Source organism: Leptodactylus fuscus, chromosome 6 (genome assembly GCF_031893055.1).
Source record: "Leptodactylus fuscus isolate aLepFus1 chromosome 6, aLepFus1.hap2, whole genome shotgun sequence".
NCBI classification, from domain to species: Eukaryota; Metazoa; Chordata; class Amphibia; order Anura; family Leptodactylidae; genus Leptodactylus; species Leptodactylus fuscus.
This window is the reverse complement of record NC_134270.1, coordinates 24,827,809-24,841,478: the sequence shown is the minus strand read 5'-3', so window position 1 is coordinate 24,841,478 and position 13,670 is coordinate 24,827,809. Positions and strand designations below refer to the sequence as shown.

The 13,670-nt window shown below is 41.1% G+C and overlaps 2 protein-coding genes across 2 annotated transcripts in view; one reads left to right on the top strand and one right to left on the bottom strand.

Annotated features, from left to right (window-relative positions):
- The window catches only part of INTS11 (integrator complex subunit 11), a 527,013-nt gene that overhangs the window by 224,242 nt on the left and 289,101 nt on the right, over nt 1-13,670 (bottom strand). The window lies entirely within an intron of this gene.
- SF3B5 (splicing factor 3b subunit 5) overlaps nt 1-13,670 on the top strand; it is a 44,690-nt gene that overhangs the window by 30,569 nt on the left and 451 nt on the right. The window lies entirely within an intron of this gene.

Here is a 13,670-nt window from a genome sequence, read left to right as displayed (position 1 = left end):
TTGTTCATTTTTGCTGATTAAATTCTGTTCCTTTGCTCTAGCAACAATATCCCTTAGTACATCATGGTAACCTTGTGTTTTGTCACTATGTATTATCTCATAGCACCTTGAATCCATTAGAATGCTATTACACATACTGACATATAGGCTCCTATCCATAATGACCAGGTTACCCTCTTTGTCCAAGGCTTTGATCGTAATGCTTTTATCATTCTCCAAATTTCTGAACACTGCCGTCTCTGATCTAGATAAATTATTGGGTGTCACCGAGCTGCATAATTTATTAGTTGTCACCCGTAGGAATATTTCAATAGCACCCTCACGCTGTTTTCTCTTGGACCCTCATCATTAACTGGTGGAAATTTAGTTGATGGAAGATGACGGTGAGTAAGCGGTCTCTCCCCCAATGGTTTTTCACTGTCATCCCATAACTTTTTAAGATTGTCAAAAGTAGATAGATCCTCCTCTGAAATACCCAGTTCTTATCAGTGATCTTAAAAAATTGCTTCCACTTAAGCTTACAGCCGAATAATTGAAGGTCTTTTAAAAGGGTATAAGATCAAATTGAGGAGTAGGCACAAATGACAAGCCTTTCTTAAGCAGGATTTGTTCCTCACTGGTTAGAATACGATGAAATAAATTGACAATCTGTAATTCATCATTGTGGAGGGAACTATTTTGTGTTGTCAATTGCGGTTCCTCAACAGATAATCAGAGATGGGAGCGGTTTGTAATTAAAAAAAAAAAAAAAAACTTTCCTATTACGGGTCTAGTATCGTTTTTGTTCCGGAACCTACCCCTCTGAGGGCTGACAGTCACTGTGCCAGATCTTGTACTCAATCCATCACCTCTATCCCTCCTAGATGACTGATTTCTATGCGTGTCACTATCTGAACCATCACAATCTGAAGATGATACCTCAGTGTCTATATTTTTCTTATTAGCTGCGTCCTTATTCTAGTAGTCAAATATTTTACTCTTTAAAGTCCGCTAAGTCACGTTTAAATTGGAAATGTTTCCGTTCTAATAATTCTAGATGCCAGTATGATGTGTGAGGCGACTGTAGCAGTGGGTCTCTGTAGAAGCTCATAAGTGAAGGTTAAGGGATTTGTTAAGGGCTGAGAATACAGCAAGCCAGAAAGTGTGGACTACAGGACAGGACCACCAGGCGTGGAAATAAGTACCTTTATTACCACATCCTCTCCAGCATATATCAGGGTAGTTTGAATCCATTTTGGCTAGCTTAGCTGGCGTGAGGTGCCAACGCAGAAGGATCTTACGGGACAGTTCAATGTGGAGCATGCTCCTTGATATGTGGTTTGTCCACATGAAGGCTTTGTGCCATAGGGAAAGGTCAAATACTTACTCCAGGTCAGTTTCCCAATGTAAAATATGCTTAGGTTTATCGCTGGTGGGCGTAGTAAGACTTCCATAGAAAAGCGAGATACTCCCAGAAGATTTCTTAGAGTTTGTAAAGTAAAGATAAGCAGTTCTAGGGAAAGTGTAGGTGGTGAATTGATGGTGGTGTGGGCTGGGGCATTGTCGTGGTGGAAAAACCAATCACCAGACTGCCACATTTCGTGCCTTTTTCGCCACACACTGTTGCGCAACTTCGAGAACTCCCAAGTAGAAAACATGGTTGACTGTCTGACCTGTTGGAGTGAATTCCGAGTGTACAATCCCTTTTGCATCAAAAAAACAAATGACCATTGTCTTCACATTGTACTTTACTTGACAAGCCTTTTTGGCGCGGGGCGAGGATGGCGAATTCCAGTGGCTTGATTGTTGTTTGGTTTCCGGGTCGTAAGCATAGCACCAAGACTCCTCTCCAGTAATAATTTTAGAAAAAAATTCTGGGTCGGTTTTGGCATGTTCTTTCATGGCACGGCATGTTTCGATGCAACGCTCTTTCTGTCGATCAGTCTAGAGCCGTGGCACAAACTTTGTAGCGACCCGTGACATGCCCAAATCCTCTGATAAAATGCGCTGAATCGAGCTCCATCTCACTCCAGACAACTCTTCGAGTTCCTTAATGGTTCGTCATCGATCTTCACGCACGAGCTCGTTGATTTTTTGGACACTTTCGTCCGTTCGGGAAGTTGACGGACGTCCAGAACGCGGTTGATCATCAATTGACATTTCACCATTTTTAAAGCAGGTGAACCACGAATAAACTTGAGCTTCACACATAGCGTCATCCATGTAAGCGGTCTTCAACATGTGAGCGGTTTCCGATGTTTTAATCCCAAGTATAGAGCAAAACTTCACAGCCGCGCGCTGCTCATAAAACTTCTCCATGAAGAAAAACGACGGCTGGACAAATCAGCTCTTGCAAGAAAATTCACTGCGGGTAGACGAAACCTTCCGCATCGACGCCGCTTGGCACACTGACTGAGAAGGCGTGGTTGAAAAAATAACTAGCTGCAGAATCGCGTACTACGAAAACTGCGCACGCAGCAGCCTCATTCTGGAAACTTTTGGGTCCCCCCTCGTATATCATTCTTAAAAATATATATGTACCAAGAACCTATACTTATAACTCAACTATGGGCTAAACCTTAGATAGTTGCAGATTTGTGATGAAAAAATCTACATAGCCCTAGCAAGTGAGTAAAATATTAACAACTCACACACATGCATGTTATCATCCATAATACACCTTAAGTTCTACTAAAAGGATTGTTTCATTTATTTTTTTTTGACAGTTGACCTTTTAAATTAACCATTTAAAGTTACATTTTAGTGTACTATTTATTCTTGTTTGTTTAATCAGTGTACATCAGTTGCCTTGTGCAATAATTCTTTTTTCACATGATCACATATCGGACACACTGTACATATCACCAGCTAGATGTAAAATTTTCCCCCGTACCCCATCAAGGTCTCTGTCATTGTCACATCCCACCAACATACAGCACATTCTACCAAATTACAAGAAAGAATGGAAAGAGAGCTGTTCATTCAACCCTCTTAGTTTCATCATACCCAAGCAGAAGATCCAACGGGTCACAGCCTGGAGTACCTTTTTATCTCTTTTTAGTCCCTTCCACATGGGGAGTGTTTCACAACTTCCAAAGCTTGGTACCTCAGGACCCCTGGATCCCCCTCATGGTGAATATTGACATGCTGAGTTACTGATGTGTCCGCATTTCTGTTAACATCCGCAACATGCTCAAGAATTTGTCGCCTAAACTCACACACTCTTTCCAATGTACTGCACTCCACATGAGCAGGACAACAAATACACCAACCCTCTCGTTTTACAATTTGCCATCATTTGCAACATATATGATCTCCTATGCTCATGATTGACATAGCTCTTCTCTGGACTAATAAACTTACATGCTCTGCATGCCCCCCATTTATATGTCCCGTTTGGGATTTGCCTTCCCGACCATGTTTCATTTCTTTGTGGGCGATCACTAACCAAATCACCCACATCCGGGTCCATTTTTAGAATACCCCATTGTGTTTCCAATATATGGCATACCTGTTGGTGACCAGCATCATATGTGCCGATAACCCATATCTGCTCATCCATGTCTTTTTGGGACTAGTAATGACTAATGTTCCACCGCCCCTAAATGTTAGTAGGCTTTTTTTCAAACTATTCATAGGATATCCCCTTGATCTAAACCTGCGCTGAAGATCTCTTGCTGCAGCAATATAATCTCTGTTTTCGGAGCAAATACGCCTTGCTCTTATATACTGTCCCTTAGGTTTACCTTGGTGCATGGGCAAGGGATGCTAACTATCCCATAAAAGCAGCCTTGGGTTTTCTATAGTTTTTAATCTTCCATCATCTAACTTGGTGATATTAAGATCTAAGAAGTTGATCGATCTCTCCTGTTTCTCGTGGGTGAAATAAAGACCAAGGTTGTTTACATTAAGCAAATTAACCAGCTCTTGAAATTTCTCCTTCGTGTCATTCCATAATATGAGGATATCGTTGATAAATATTAGCCAGAAGGCTGCAGCTCCAACCCTCGGCTCTATATCTTCAGCCAAAACCACCAGCCCAGGTAGAGATTGGTATAGGTGGACGCACAAGGGCTACCTATTGCCACTCCCCTGAGCTGGTGGAAAAACTGATCAAACACACAAATTGTGTTCCAGCACAAATTTCAAGAGCGTTACTGTGAAAGCACTATCATGGGGGATGGAGCTGTAGAGGGCTTCAACGTCCAGGCTGGCCAACAGAGTATTCTGCTCACATGTAACTTCCCTCTAATTTGAGAACATCTGTCGTATCCCTAACATAGGAGGGTAGTTCTTCCACATAGGGTCTCAACATTTGGTCAACATATTGGCTGATATTTAGTGAGATTTCCTACCCCTGACACAATGGGTCACCAATTTAGGGGGTTCACCCCCTTATGATGTCTGGTTCATATAGGGACAAATGTAGTCATATTCCATCCTAAATATGATTGTCCATCCTTGCCCTTTAGTTCTCTACTAAACCTCTGTGGGATTAGCTGGTAGTTTTCTTTTGCATGCAGTGTCAAGGATCCGTTTACACATAGCCAAGTATTGTTGTCTCTCCACGATGACGACGTTGCCCCCCTTGTCCGAGGGTTTAATAACAACGCAGTCGTCCTGTCGCAAAGAGTGCAGGCCCTCCTGTTCTTCCTCTGTTATATTGGAGTGTCTCATGTGGTGTTGAATCGAAATCTTTTTTAATTGATCACCCAGAAAAACATCAAGTAGCGAACCATCCCCGACCGGAGGCATTCTAGTAGAAGGCCATCTCAAATTTGAGAAGGGACCTTCCCCAGGTTCTTTATCACTTTCTTCTAGTAGCGCACACAGATTATGGAAATCCGTCATCTCCTGGGCAGACAGACCCAGTTCAGCACCCATTCTGCGATCACGCATCCTGAAATTTTTTTTCTATTTTAATTTTCTTACAAACAGGTCCTTAACCTATACAGAAACATCATATTGTGTCGTGGGGACAAACGATAGTCCCTTCTGAAGGACCAATTTCAATTCATCAGAAGAAGGCTGGCTGAAAAGTAAGGGAGAGGTCCCAGCAGCCGGTCCCTCTGACAACCATGAGAGCGCTCAGCCCCAGGTTCCCCCTTGCCTCCATGAACTGAAGCTGAACCGCTGCCCTGAACATCCCCAAGCTGCTGGGTGTACTGTAAATGCATAGAGGGTGCAAGCAGAGGACCTGGATTAGAGACACTGGGATCTGCCCTTCATGCCCCGACGCTGCGGGGGTCTGCAATGGTGAGACAGGCCTGACGTTGTAACATTACTATCTCTATGTATGTGTTTAGATATTTACTCACTCTATACAAAGTTACTTATTGCTGAAGCTACTTAGTAGCTTAGTATACTCAAATATATATTCACACATCGTGTACATATTGTATATAAATTATTTTTAAGCACATTTTCAATGTCTATACATATATAGAGAAATATACCGATACTGTACAAATACTGAATATAGAAATATTTTACTAACACTTTACAATCTGAACTATGCATATCTATATATACACAAACCTTATACATACAGTATATAGATTAAATTACTAGTGACATTATCTACAGTTTATACATATAAAAATAAATATTCACAAATCATAATATATATATATATCCAGATGTCCTCCTTTGCATACTATATGGATGGCACCTATAGTAGAATACACAAGGGCTTTGATGAATTACACGACAATAAAGAATGTTGAAGAATTACTCGGCATTTACATGATAGGGAATCGAAACAATGGATGTTATACGGAACTGAAAGGATTATGAGCTCCGGAAGCCGACAACAGGGATTATTTATTAGAAAGGAATGTCCGAACCTCAGGGAACCCAACACTGAGAAATCTCAGGAATGTTTGTGAGAGGAATATCTGTGCTACTTATCTGGAGCGGACCTCTACAATCTGTCAGACTCAGGACATGTAGGTTGTGATATAGAACTGATGATGTCATGTGCTTTGTGATGTCATAGGTTCTAATGGCTGTCCTGGCAGCAGGGACCTCACAATGTTTTCTACCCCAGAGGCTCGTAATAGAATGCCTGACAGTTTACGCTGATAGATAATGTTTTGATATAGTATATAGTAGGATATGAGTATATAGGATAAGATCACACAGTGGTGCCACCTAGTGGGATCTACAAAATAAATTGCATGCACTAAAAGAGTTAGACAACAATGTAATGACAAAAAAGTCATTTAATGTAGTAAAAGTGTTTAAAAATAATAAAAATACAATTGCGGTGATACCATACATGGGTAAGAGCCTGAACCAAAATGACAATGATATGATGATACATATACCCACATGTTGAGTTTTTGTTGCTGCAGTCAGGTCTTGTACAGTATCGTCTACCTAAGCCACAATAGGTGACTGTCACCCTCCAGCTGCACCAGCAGGCACAGTCATACCTGGAGCGCACCTATAGGCCAGCAGATACCTTCGACCCCATGGAATTCTAGACCAATAGGTTAGAGCAGTGGAAGGAGCTTCAAGTGTTATGGCCAAGAGGTTGTTTATTACTGCCGGTGACGTCGTAAGACCTAAAAGGATGAAACTGTCCACAGATACCATGGAAAAATGATTATATCAAAATAAATCAGGTATTTGTGAGGATTATCACACAGCTGATGCCTCTGAATAGTAGTGTCAGAATCTCCCTTTATCATCATCCAAATACTGCACTGCTGCTGATTCTTTTCCTAAATAGCTACTATCAATGCCACCAGTCAGACAGACGTGTCCTGCAGCCTGGTCCATCATATTATGCCCCGCTGCAATGTCACATATGGTGCTACAGCTGCTTAGTGCCTACCAGCACTGCTGCCACTCAGACATGTCCTCCAGGCTGGTCCATCATCACATTCCACTATAGCACATTGTTGGTGCCTCTAATTAGTTCACATGGGGACATGGAGGCTGATTTTGACAGCTGATTTTGCTTCAAAATCAGCCCCTTTACAATGGAGCCCTATGTGAACAGCTAGCTTTTTTTTTTCTGCTAACTTTTTTTGCTAGCAGAAAAAGAAGCAACATGACCTTTCTTCAGGCGTGTTCAGCCTGAAGAAATCAATGGGAGTCTATGGAGCGCTGAAAAAAAAGCCTCGCTGATTTTGGTCGCTTTTTTTTACTGCTGTTTTGGCAACAAAAAAAAACTGAAACAGCGAGGCTTTTTTATGTCACATTTTATGAAGTCACATCCCAGAGGAGTGGTCCTGGGTGTTGGCGTCTTCCTGCAGCCATTTTGTGAAAAAGAACATCAGACTCCATGCCATTTTTTTTTTATAGATTAAAAAGCAGTCATCTCTGCTCTGCTTTTTTCGGGCGGGGTCCGCCTCGCAGCAAACTCCGGAGTCGACCCGTTTATTTGAGCCTACTCCCGAAGGGGAAGCCGCGACAGTTGTGGCAGGGGGTTTTGACCCGAGAGTGACGCGGCTTGGTGCCAAAATCCGCTTTTATGCTCCCCGTGTGAACTTACCCTAAAGACGTAAAAGTGTCAGCATAGTGTATGGTTAAACTCTGAGCTTGTATCTTCTGCTTACCATACATGTCACATGGTGTCATAGGCCCAACATCTACTCTAATTTCAAGTGGATAAATTAGGCCGCGATGTTTATTAAGGGTTACGTGAATGAATCAATAAACCAATCAATAAATGAATCAATGAATAACCAATTTATAATAAACTCAATCACATGACCATAACCAAACCATACACTGTAAATAACCTAGTCCACCCTGCATTAGCTGGGTGACCATTTCCCACTAATAAAACATTGCGACAATAAAAAATCTATTTTTAATGGTAGGGGGCTCAGCTTTATAGCTCTTCAATAAACGGCTTGACCACAGGGTTGGATCTTCCTCCTTATATAGTCCATTTTCCCGCCGCTGAGCCCACTTCCACCAATCAGCTGTCGCCCTGAGAGAATTTTGCCTGGAGATAGAAGGTTCTTGAACTTTGGGACAAACTAATAACAGCCAGCTTCAAAGGGGGAGACTCCGGTAAGTACCAATGATTACCTGAGGAAACAAGGGGGGGGGGAAGAGACAAAAAACGCAAACTACCCCAGAAACTTTTATTAAAAATTAAGATTAGCCCTAAAATAATTGTGGGCTATGACACCATGTGTCCCCCAGGCTAAAATCCTGGGGGGGCCCTTTTCCTCTGCACAGCCCCAGCATCAAGTGAGAGGAGAATAAAAGTACGCCGAAGAGAAATGCGTCTCCTTATTTCAGTGGCAGTCAGTATGGTTCCCTGACGCAGATTGAATCACACCAGCACTTCATTAATATATGTGAAACATGTACTGTATGTATTTCAGCACTTTCCTCCTGATGCAAATATTATTTTGTTTTCACAGGAACAAGAAATGCGTAGGAGATATTGGGTACACCCCATTAACACCCTTCGGGCAGAGAGGGGCCATATTGGATATGAACTGAGACAGTGTTTTTTGTTTTTAAACTTCACTAAAATGATGTACATGTCTGTCATCTTGAAATAGCTTTGTATACATGTACACCATTTGCTTCACAAGGTAGGTAGTTAACTGTAGGGACTACTATGGTACATGAAGGGCCACTGTGAGAGATTATACTGTGTGACGGGGCCACTATGGGACATTACTGTATATTGTATTAAGGGGCCATTTTGGACATTATACTGTCTGGGAGGGCATTCTTAAATTTTTTAAATTGTTTTACAGATTTCCTGACCAAGTTCATGCCATTTGTAAGAATGCCAATTGAGGCGTTTGACAAATTGTTATGGATAATGGCAGCGCATCTGCGGCTTGAGGAAGGCCCTCAGTCCTACGGAAAGGCTGCTTATGTTGCGGTAAGTTATAAAGTGTACATTTATTTTAAGTCCTTTTTTATTTATTTTTTTTAAATTGGTAATTCTAAATAGTCAATTAGTAAGACATGATAGTGTGTCACTACAGTTGATATAATCTAACTTCCTTTTTTTTTTTTTTTTTTCTCTACCTAGATTTCTTGCAACGGGAGAGTTGTGCATCCCTGCACCTCCAATTCCGGGCGGGTGTATCCACCATACCTGGAATTGTGGGGAGCACATGCCATCTGATCTGGCAGGACTTGCAACACATAGCGATGCTCAGTCCGACCCAGGAGATTTGGTTGCAGGCAGCAGCAGGCATTCAGTCTGTGGCCAATTTCCCCAACTACATTGGTGCCGTCAATGATAAGCATGTACAGCAGCCTCCACATTCAGGATCACAGTACTTTTCAGTAGTCCTAATGGCCATGGCTGATGCCATGTACAGATTTATTGCTATCGACGTCTGTGTCTATAATAGTACTGGGGACTCCCAGGCACTACTGGTATCTGTTTTGGGGCAGTGAGTACTGCTAGATCAGGCGACTACCTCACCAAGCCTGCTTTCATAGACCACGCATCCAGTCCTTTTGAAGGATGCATCTTGATCCATCATCTATAGACGCCCAGAAGGAAGCGTCCTGCAGATTCCGGGATTGGTTTCTGTCTCTCACAGTCTTAAGGGAAAAGCAGACCCTCAATCATGGTTCCCTGGAGGTTTCTTCACTGGGTTTTTTTTTTTTCTGTCCTGAGTGCTGAAGGTCGATTCTTCATGAGTCAATAGTCCATCATCAGCAAGACCCACTGACTTCTAAAGAAATACTAATAAAGATGTCTGTGTATGCCTCCTTATGGATCATAACAGTTCTTACAATATAGCAAATGTAATAACTACCTAATCTGTAATTATAAATGATATAATAACCATCTGATACTTCCTTAATTATATCACAATTTTGCGATTTATACAAAATTGTTCTCGCTAATTTACAATGTCGATTCAGCATCACCTGAATGTATAAGAAAATACTATCACTCAATGTAATGTATTCCATTAGATGCAGGCTGAACAAGTAATACACAGAGCTCCCTCTAGTGAATAAAATGTGAATTGCATTGACTGACATACAAAACTGCAATCTAAGGCTGGTCTTACACGGCCGTAATGATTTTATGGTCCGCAAGTTAATCAGCAACACTAGTTGCTACCATAAGGCTTTGGGCCTGTATGATAATGCCCCAGACGTCTGGGGCATGGTGACATAGGCCCCAACTATACTATATATAAACCCAAAATAATAAAAGAAATAAGAGACACAATTTTCATGTGGTAAATAATTGGCCACGATGCTTTATTATGGGTAACCAATGAAATTATTTAAATATTAAATCATAGATTATTGATACAAAATATAACATTTAATAAACCAGCAATAAATATAAACTTTAAACCAAATGAAATGAAATTTATAAAAATGACGTTAAAAGCCAGTCCTCCCAGTACTATCTGGGAGACTAAAACCCCACAAGCCAAGGCCCCCCCCCAAAGCACCACAAGACCAATTCTATTGCATTTTGTAAACCAACATTGAATATGTCTAGGCCCACCTCAGAGAGGTGCACATGGTCATTCCTATAAAAACCCAGAATGAAACCTTCCAAATCGCAATGGCGATAGGAAAAACCGCCTAAACACGGCAAGAACTTTTCCATGGACCTATTCACACGCTTCCAAATCTTACTAACAAAAGAGTTGCATCTGGGTTCCCAAAGTAAACGCGGAACTATTTCTGAAAAAGTCAAAACAGTCTCAGGAAATAGGCATTTTAATAAAGAAAAATCTCTTCATTTCGAAAATTAGGTCAGTTTTAATTTTACCAATATCATTACCTCCCAAGTGAATCAAAAGAAAATCTGGTATCGGCCACTTATAAGCTAACTTTTTAATCTCAGCAAGTACACCCTTCCAAAAAACATTAATCAGATTAGTATCAAACGATAAATTGTCACCGTACACTCTGTTCTCTGCTCTCTTTTGCGCTCAAAATATGTAGGAGTGGCCGAATATCCAGATTACTATAGGATGACCTAAAATAGATAAAAGAAGAATTACACAATTCAGGACAGATTTACAATTGGAAGCGTTTAGATTCCCAGCGACCGATTCTTTTAATGACTGATTCATCAAGCCCTAATCTTGCTGCCTCAGTAGCAGCACCAATTCGAAAGGAATGAGCTGATATTCTGAGATCCTGCAACTTAAGATGGAGTTGACATTTCTTCAAAATGGAATTAAACTGAAAAGTTGTCAGAGGGCGCAGGTTAGCATGTAACAAAAATGAACCAGAAACCTTCGGCCAAACTTTTAACCAGGCCGTAACATTAATCACTGGACAAATATTTTGTCCTTCTATTGGATACAAGTGTAACCAACATCCTCTGGCAAATTGGTCAGTCTTGGATCTTCTGATCTTAATTAACAATCATTAGTTAACTGAACATCAGACACATCCAAAGCCGATTGACTGTGGCTATTCTCAGCTACTAACCCTAAGTGCTGCAAAAAAGGCTAAAACAAAAGATGTTCTAAATAAACAACTTTCAAAAATCTGATCTAAAACAGACCACAATTTTCTTAATAATTATGTGGAAATAGGCATTTTTCTTACCTGTTGAACCACCGACCTACGGTATCCTTTAATTACCTGCTTCAGCAAGAAAGACGACGCAAACATTTTTTGACCCAATAATTTAAAGAAAACAGAAATTCCGGAAATTAATTTACATATGGAAGAATACGACAAACCTCTATGCATTAATTCACAGACAAGCATGAGAGCAATCCCCACTTCAGATGGCGGTTTATCCACCTGGATGAAATCGCAAAAGGACACCCGCTCCCGCCATGCTGAAGCATAACCATCCCATGTTCTGCGGGAGACAGACACCTGAAGATTACTAGTGACTAGTCCCATATGATGTTCCATAAATGCGTCGGGCAACTGATACCCACTCTCTCCGCTGTGGGTGCCAAATTGAAAAATTTTTCCAGCTGTAAACGATAAAGTGAATCGACTAAGAGGTTACTTTTTCCTGTAATATACTTCGCCTTCAACCGTATATTCAATCTCATACAGCATAAAACCAAATGTCTTAATTTCACAACAGGATCAGATTTAGATGACAATGTGTTAATTGCAAAAACTAATAAAATTCTTTTATTCTGAAAATGAACTCCCCAAATTACAATAGCAACAACTACTGGAAATAATTCTAATAAGACTATGTTATTAGTCAATCCTGCTGCAATCCACGTATCAGGCCAAGGCTCAGCTGACCAATAACCGTTCCAATATGCACCATAACCAATACTCCCTGATGCATCTGTTGACAAACACAACGCATCATCAGAAATAAAATCAGACTGCCAGCAGTTCGCCCCATTAAAAGTACTCAGAAACTCTAACCACAAACTCAGGTCTTCTTTCAAACACCTAGTCAATCTAATGTGGGAATTTGGAGAAGATAAACCCCTGGTAGTAAAATAAAGCCGTTTTGAAAACACCCTGCCCATCGGAATGACTCTCCCTGCAAAATTAGGTAGACCTAATACCAACTGCACCTCACGCAACGTAACCTTAGATCTAAACAAGACCTGAACAATCAACATTTTCATCTTATTAACCTTCACAGTTGGTAATTTAAATTCCATCTCCACAGAATCAATCACTATTCCCAAAAATTCCAAAGAATGACAAGGAAGGGCCGTCTTTTCTGCAGCAACTGGCACACCAAATAAATCACAAATTTCCAAAAATGTATTCAACAATAACTCACAACCATTAGAATCAAAATCACTAATGAACAAAAAGTCATCTAAGTAATGGATGACTTTACCTATACCCACTTCTGATTCAACAACCCATTGAAGAAAAGTAGAAAACATCTCAAAATATTTACATGATAATGTAAAACCCACGGGCAAACATCAAAATAATAAAAACCTTCAAACTGAAAACCAAGTGAGTTAAAACCCTTAGGATTGATAGGTAACAATCTGAATGCACTCTTAACCCCTTCCCGACATGCGCCGTAATAGTACGGCGCATGTCGGGTCTGTAACTATGGCGGCCGCCACAGCCGCCGGGTGTCTACTGCTTTAAGCAGTAGACAACCGGCTCTAATGCCTCCGATCGGTCCCCGGACCGATCGGATGCATTAACCCCTCCGGCGCCGCGGTCAGAGGCGTCGCCATTTTGGCCGGGATCGCCGGTTCCTGGAGCATGCTCCAGGGCTGACGTCCCGTTGCCATGACAGCCGGGAGCCTTGTACAGGCTCCCAGGCTTGTCTGCAAATCCTTTCTTTTGCAGGCTGGTCTATGCAGCCTGCAAAAGAAAGGATGCTTTTTTGCAATGCATTAGCATTGTAATGCATTGCATTGGGGTTCAACACCCCTAGGGGGTCTAATAAATGCAAAAAAAAAAAGTTAAAAAAAATATAAAAAATTAAAAGTTCAAATCACCCCTCTTTCCCTAGAACACATATAAAAGTAGTTAAACTGTGAAACATATACATGTTAGGTATCCCCGCGTCCGAAATCGCCCGCTCTACAAATCTATAAAAATATTTTTCCTGTTCGGTAAACGCCGTAGCGGGAAAAATAGTCGAAAGTGCCAAACCGCCGTTTTTTCACTGTTTTGATTCTGATAAAAATTTGAATAAAAAGTGATCAAAGCAATAACATTTCCCGAAAATGGTAGAACTAAAAAGCACACCCGACCCCGCAAAAAAAGACGCCCTATGCATCCCCGTACACTTACGTCTA